The sequence below is a fragment of the Lytechinus variegatus genome, chromosome 12, assembly GCF_018143015.1.
Source record: "Lytechinus variegatus isolate NC3 chromosome 12, Lvar_3.0, whole genome shotgun sequence".
Classification (NCBI taxonomy): Eukaryota; Metazoa; Echinodermata; class Echinoidea; order Temnopleuroida; family Toxopneustidae; genus Lytechinus; species Lytechinus variegatus.
Genome location: NC_054751.1, coordinates 23,944,750 through 23,952,470, shown reverse-complemented (window position 1 = coordinate 23,952,470; position 7,721 = coordinate 23,944,750).

Sequence of the window (7,721 nt, the reverse complement as noted above, 5' to 3'; positions counted from 1 at the left end):
TTGAATTTTAACCAAAATCCACAAAGTCTTGTTTTCTCAGCTTCTGGTCATGAATTAATTCAAGAGATTCAAACAATTAAAAACCCAAATAGCCCTCATTACGAATTCCACGACTACTAGAAGCACCAAATATCGCTTTGACCGTCATTACGCAATACTCTTATGACATCATAAGATTAGGTCTACTTCAACCCCCCTCAACTTCCAATAAAAATCTTAGTTTAAGATCTGACTTTCTCATACGCAGACCCATCTAATAGATCAACAGATTACGGAAAATGACAGAACTAAACGGGACTAGAAGAATACCGCCTCGTATAATCAAAACATTAGATTCAAAGGACCAAATCTCAAAGCCACACAGATTTAGGAGCGTGCCAACATACGGAGGGCTCTAATCTGTTATCGGTATGCTAGTCGTCTGGTGGGACAGTGGAAGCTGTACACACGAAATGGAGGATTTGAGACGTTTTCTTTTCAATACTGGTCGACGAATTGGTTTATAAATGGGATAATACCCTAGTTAGTAGCCATGTCAAGTGGCTTGTGTCTGTCTGTCTTCAAATGCTTATTCTTTCTGTTGCTTTCTCATGGTTTAGAACCAAGATGAGATGGTGTGGGCCATAACGTAGTTTGATTGACGTATACATACCGCGCATGAGTGCGGTGTTGTCTCTCGCTCAGAAAGAAAGTTACGAGAGAGCGAATCAAGCAAGCAATCTGGCGGGTGTTTCATAAAACTACTCGTAAGTTACGAGCGACTTTACGAACGACTGGTGACCCCTTCTTAGGAACTATATCAACACCTATGAATATCTGGTGTATATCATTTACTACGAGAAAGGGTAACCAGTCGCTCGTTACTGAGGAACAGCTTTACGAAACGCTCACAGTCATGATCGCTTATCCTCATTGGTGAATAAGATAATGCCCCACATAGCAGCGATTAATATTTTCTTCAATACAGATCACACACATGAATGTGATTAAGTGCTTATTGACCGTTGCCGTTATACAGAATTATAAATATTAGTCGAAAACTGATGCATTATCTATACTAGCACTAGATAAAAGCAAATGCTGATATATTTGCTAATTCTGAATCAATTTTTCACTGGTTTACGCATTTTTACCAATACAGTGTACATTAAACTTTTCATATTTTTGTTGTTGTCCAACATGCTGCTCATAATAATGCATTTTTCCAAAATCCGATTTACACCATTATTAATGATAAAAAAAATCTTATTTGATTTCAGTTACTTTGAAACTTATTATTTTATCAGTTAATTTATTTAAGAATAATATGTTGATTTTTTTTTCTCTCTCTCTGTGCACGTAGTAGCCATTTGTAAGCATATACACCACTTTACACAAGGCATTGTTATTGACGATATGGGGATGTACATGTATGTTTAACAGGGTGGGTCACGGCTGTGGCGCCGAGTTCCTGGGCTTCGAAGCTCTCAATCTCCATTGTCCCCCCAGCACTGCGATAAACGATTGAAGTCTGTTGGGAGAAGATCTTGCACGGTGTACATGCCACCCCCCCCCCCCAGAAAACAATCAGGAAAGGAAATGGGTAAATCTAATATGATGCTATTTTCTTGATAGAATGTGAAAATCTATAGCAAAATATACACATAGAATTTTCCTGTTAAGAAGCCCAATTTATTCGCTCGCTCGTGACAGATAAGACTTTTCTGCACTCGCCATAAGGCCTCCCCCCTCATTATTTTTGGGGGGCTCATTTTGCTACTGATTTCTTGCGATATTGGATGCTCAATTTGATTGTTTGCCACCTGTCCAGTCTACTCACTTTACGATAATATTAATATTACTCCTGACAAGTTTAGCTGAATGTGATATGAAATAATCAAAAAGGACGTTTAACAAGAAAGTGATGTAATTTTTCACTTTCACTTATTTTCACAGAACAGTTATACACATCCTGTGTCGGATGTATACCAATGAATTTGTGTGAATTACCTTTTATTTCTGCAAGATCTGGCTTCCCCCTCACATATTTCAACCACCATCATTCTTATACCCACCCACCCCCTCCTCACCCTTCTCTCTCGTTTACCTTTCAATTTTCGTCAAATAGTCACATGTTAATCTTTGTTTTCTTCCCTCTCGCAGCGCTAATTCTACCTCCTCATCGTCATATACCCCCCCCCCTCTCTCCCCCACACGAATCTCACCACACACTAACATACGCCGACTCCCCAAACACACACCCACACACACCCCAATCTAAGTTTCTCCTTATTTCAATATTTTAACATTTTTTTGTATATGTCTCAAGAGTGACAGAAGTGAAAATACAAATATCGCAGCGAAACGGACATCATATTATAACACAACGGTAAATTGGTTGAACCAGCCTTCATCTACCATGTATTAATTAACATATATCCGTTATTAAGATGCTGATTGCATTGTATATAGCCATTTTAATTGCTCTAAATAAGGCATAGTGGTTCTGAATGATGGTTCTTTACACGTCGAGGCTTATTAAAGTGCTAATGCTAATTGTCCGCTATGAGTTGGTATCTATTCTATCACTGCGTTACAGTATGCCACTGATGAATATGACCTTAGGGAAAACGAATTTATTAGAACATCGTTAACTATTGGGAAATGGAAAATAAGGATACAATCCAGCAACGGGATGAAAATAATAAGCATGCAACCATCAAACAAGCACAACACTGAATTTCAATGAAATAAGATAGGAAAAAATTATTTTTAAAAATGCATGTTGTTTATGCAAATGAGATCATTGCCAAAAACAATCTACTCAAATTCGAATAGATTCCTTATCAGAGATGGACACTTATGACTATTTTTAAATGAAGTTTCTTTTAAACATGAATAGTTCCTATTCGAATAAATGGCTGCATAATTGTCCTTTAAACTATTTTGTATTATAATGAAAAAGGTGTCTGATATAATATGAGTATAGACTGTATTGAGAATTTTATTTGATAAAATGCAAACTTAAACAGTGGATGGTTATTACGTTTTGCGAGTTCTTGAATTCTCGCCTGAAATTACCCTATTTCTTTCTCTGAAACCAAAAGAAAAGAACTATTTCTTTTCATGAAACCAAAAGAAAAGTAAATAAAATGAATATACTCTTTGTATTACTTAAGTGTAACATGTTTTCAATTCGTACTGATAAACATGTTTGTTTAGTCCACAACTTTTGATGAAACGCCGTGATCACGAATGTCTGAACTCTTAAAAATACGGGTTATTTGTGCTTTTCCTCGGAATTTTATTTGTATGTGGGGAACCAAAATAGATATAGGAGCGTCGAAGGATGAGCACATTGAGCAAGGGGTGCAAACGTGTACCCCTTTGGGATAAACACCCCCTGGTATATACACTTGTTATATGACAGCACTCGATGAAAAGAGGGGTAAAATTGCACACTCATTGATTCTTTGGATAATACACCGTTCCTTGGCAGAATTGGGAAAAGAAAAAGAGTGATATGGAGAAATCTAAATGATAGACCCAAGTAGAGAGAGAGGGGAGAGAGAAAGAGAGAGAGACAATAAAAAATGGTATGTAATATCTCAACAATATGCGTCATACAATGTAAAATGGGGGAAGGTAGTGATTTGAAGGGGAAAGGTAGATGGAGTGATAGACGAATGGATAGGTAGATAGTGGATAAATAAAGAAATAAAACAAAAAAAAAGAGTATAGAGAGAACAAATGAAAGATTGAAACACATAAACAAAGAAGAATCTATAAAGATCTCTTTTAAAACAGACGTAGCCGGAAAGGTAGGTTGTGAGTCTAGGGGTGGAATGCCTAACATAAAGAGATGACGAAAGAGAGAAGAAATTTTAGTAATATTTAAGAAGGTCTAAAGAAAAGAAAAAAGAGACAGACAGAGAAGGAGATGGGTGAGGTAAGGAAATGGAGAGAAAAAGAGAAGGCAATATATGAGAAGGCAATAATACAAAATATAAGGGGAGGAAAAGGGAAGCGTTAATCATCTATGGAAATGCAACATTCGCGAAATTGTTTAATATTACCTTGTCATTTAAACTTGTTCAAAAGTGCAAACTACAAGGGGAGATTAAAATTGGCACAAATGTACAATACCAGAAGGATATCTTTCGACAGTTCACCTTTAGGGAAATCTTTCGAGATATCATATGCGAGTTCAGTTTGTCCCAAATTATGAAACCGCAGAAAACCATTTGGTTCTAAAGAGAAAGGACAAAATCCCACGTATATAGTGAGTCATTCGTCCAAAGTTAGATATTTCATGTTTATTACATATGTCGGATGCACTTATAAAAAATATCATTGTATCATATCAATGACTGATTTTCCTCTATTCTTTCCCGCCATAAATGAAGAAACTGTATAATTCAATCAAGCCACTTCAAATATTTCATATTAATTGTTCTTATTGTTTTACACGATAAATACCACACTCACAAATGTTGTAATGAAATTAGAACGCTCCTCTCTTCAAAATAAAAATAGAAATAAATGATTCGTTGCGCAAAAACATTAAATAACTGTTCACATGTTATGAAAGCAGTGGTAGGATCTGTTTAATGGTCGATAACAATTAATTTCGAGATTACCTTGAATGATAAATATGTTTTATATAATATATATACATATATATATATATATATATATATATATATATATATATATATATATATATATATATATATATATACATCTTTTATATTTAGAAGTTGGGAAGGAGAGTAGCTCAATGATGATTTAAATGCAGGAGTTTCAGAGTCAGAATTAGGAAAGGCGTTATCAGCTGGGTTGCCAAACAATCAAGCTAAGATTTTAGTGGCAACCCCTGTAACCTTCTTAATCGACATCTTATAGAAAATACAATATTGGTCATTTTTGTAATTGTCAGATAGCTTTTCATGTACTATTTATTGTATTTACTTTGTTAGATTGTAGATGAAAAATTTGCAGAAATCAATAAATGAGAAAAGTATGAATGAAAAGGGTCTCGAAACCTGATCGGGTGAGAAATTGACTGCCGCACCGTCGAAACATTTCCTATCAAGATAAGCCAACAGTCAGGTTGAAAGGTGAGTTATAGCAAGGAGCCCTTGGTTATAGAATTAAGAAGGATTTTTTTATCTTTCCGCCAACTATTTTTCCCTATTAAAAATATAAAGGAGGTCTCTCAGGAGTTGAGAGGAGAAGTCCTTTGCTCAGTCCATCCATCGATGGATGGGTCTTTCGCCACCCGCAGACAGCATGAAACTCGTTACGCGCCATCTGATATTTCCTCATCTTTCCCCCCGAACCACCCCGATGATCTCATCCACTACTCCGCTCGGCCTCTCCCTGGCTGTGAGTCTGCAGTTTTTCCACCATCAAAAGTGGGACGAGGAGGGAGGTGGGAGGGATAGGGTGTTTTCGATATCATCCTCAAAACCCCTCAGAATGATGCCTCATCTTTACTTGATTTCTTTATCAATGACTTGTTTGATTTATGGCACATGACAGCCAGTTCACGTTAGGTTCACGTTCATCATGTCCATCATCAAACACAAAATAAAAGCAAACGTTCAGTGAAGTTACTTTACAGCAGTAGAAGTCAAGATTTTAGCTGAAACGAACGGTATATTTGTTTATGAATTCATCTTGTTTATTGATGAGTTATTAAGGACGAAATGCCCCCTATCATTACATATTAACTGAATATAAACCATGTAAACTGGGCGAAAAGGAAATAAGAACTAAAATTGAATAATGGAACAAGCACAACGCGGAAATTTTCAAAAATCAGATAAAAATAATTAAGATTGTTATAATAAATGAAAGGGTGGACAGGCCTGGGTTAATCGCCCTTAAAAGAGCAAAAGAATGTCGTATTTTTTTCTAACAATGCTTTCAAGTGCGCATTTCGAGTTTTCCATTGTTAACATTTTTTAAAACGAAATATAAAAAAATAACGAACAAAAAATACGCAATGGTGTCTAAACTTTTATTTTCATTCAAGTTTCATTTCTAATGAAAAACAGTCCCTCAGGTGAGAGCTTGATCGCTTTGCTTCTTCGCCTCCGTATTTTCTTACAGCCGTGCTTGTACCCCCCTTTTTTATTTTACCGTACTTTTTATTTTCACCATTTGTCTTCAATTACTTCAAACGTTTTTTTTTTCTCACTTTTCCCTTTCGTCAAAGGAATATCGGATATGATAATGATTAGATATGCAGCACTTCGAAATTTATAAATTCGTGTATATGATATGGGGAAATTGTTTTGAACAATGGCGTGATGGCAGTATGAATTTGGATACTAAGAACTATTATCAAATCGAAGTGACAGATGCGAACGATCCCCTGAAAGTGATCATCTTGAAATCAATCATTATTTTTGGCAAGTAAATAGGTCAAATTGCTAAAGCAATTTGACGGGAATTGTCTTCATAAAACACGCGATAGATCCATTTTCTCACAACCTCTTTTTATGAGAAAAAACGAGGGGGCAGCAAAACCCTAACAGTTTTTTTGGATTTGATGATCATTACAATTATACAATCATGGATTTCTTAAAAATGCCGAACATGAATCTATAGTGCTGGCCTTAGACATCTAATTGCAATGACCTTCTTTATATCTTTATTTTCATTTTCATTTATTTATTCATTCGTACGGTTAGGAGGAAGAAAAAAACTTATTTTATTCATTGAATACAAAAAGCCACTCCGTTTCCAGATTTCTTCGCCAGATTTTATCCGTTGGGATATACATGGTCCATCCAATAAGGGTGACGGTGGGGGGGGGGCTAGGGGTCGAGTGAGGAATGATTTAAGCCTTCGCACCTCATGAGCGGAAACAATGAAGGCAATGCAATATCAGCGTTAATTTAATCTCACACTGACACAGGAAACTGTTGAGTATCAGGTCTTTTTATGAAATCATATGATGAGCAAGCCAAGCCTGTCAACAATGTATCTGTTTCGGCTGAAGTGTTTATTTCACCCGTAATGATTTGATGCAAAAATCTTTCCGCGGTTTGTTTGGAGCAGGATATCACCTTTGCGAGACGATTCCCAATTACATTTCAAACATGCATGTGAATCATTATTTAGGACATTATCTCTCTATCTCTTCCTCCTTTTTTGTATATCTGTCCGTCTTCAGTCTTTCTGCCTTTTTTCTCTCTTTCTCTCATTATCCCTCTCCCCCTCTCTCTTATCTATTCATCTAGTCAATCATACTCGTCGATGTTTTTGGTCTATCTATTCATCTATCTATCAATTTGAATATCTTTAGGTAGACTTGCATAACAGTGGACCTTCAATAAGTGGCAGATTAAGTCGAATTTTTCCTTTACTGAGTCGAACAGATTTCTGTGTTCCCGGAAGGATCGACTTAGGCAAAAGTTATCTCCTATCTATCTATATATCTATCTATCTATATATCTGTCTATCTATCTATCTATCTGTCTGTCTATCTACCTACCTACCTACCTACCTATCTATCTATCTATCTATCTATCTATTTATCTATCTATCTATCTGTCTGTCTGTCTATCTATCTATATCTATCTATCTATCTATATATCTATCTATATTGTATCTACCTATCTACCTACCTGCATACCTACCTACCTATCTATCTATCTATCTACCTACCTACCTACCTATCTATCTATCTATCTATATATATATCTATCTAGTATCTACCTATCTAACTA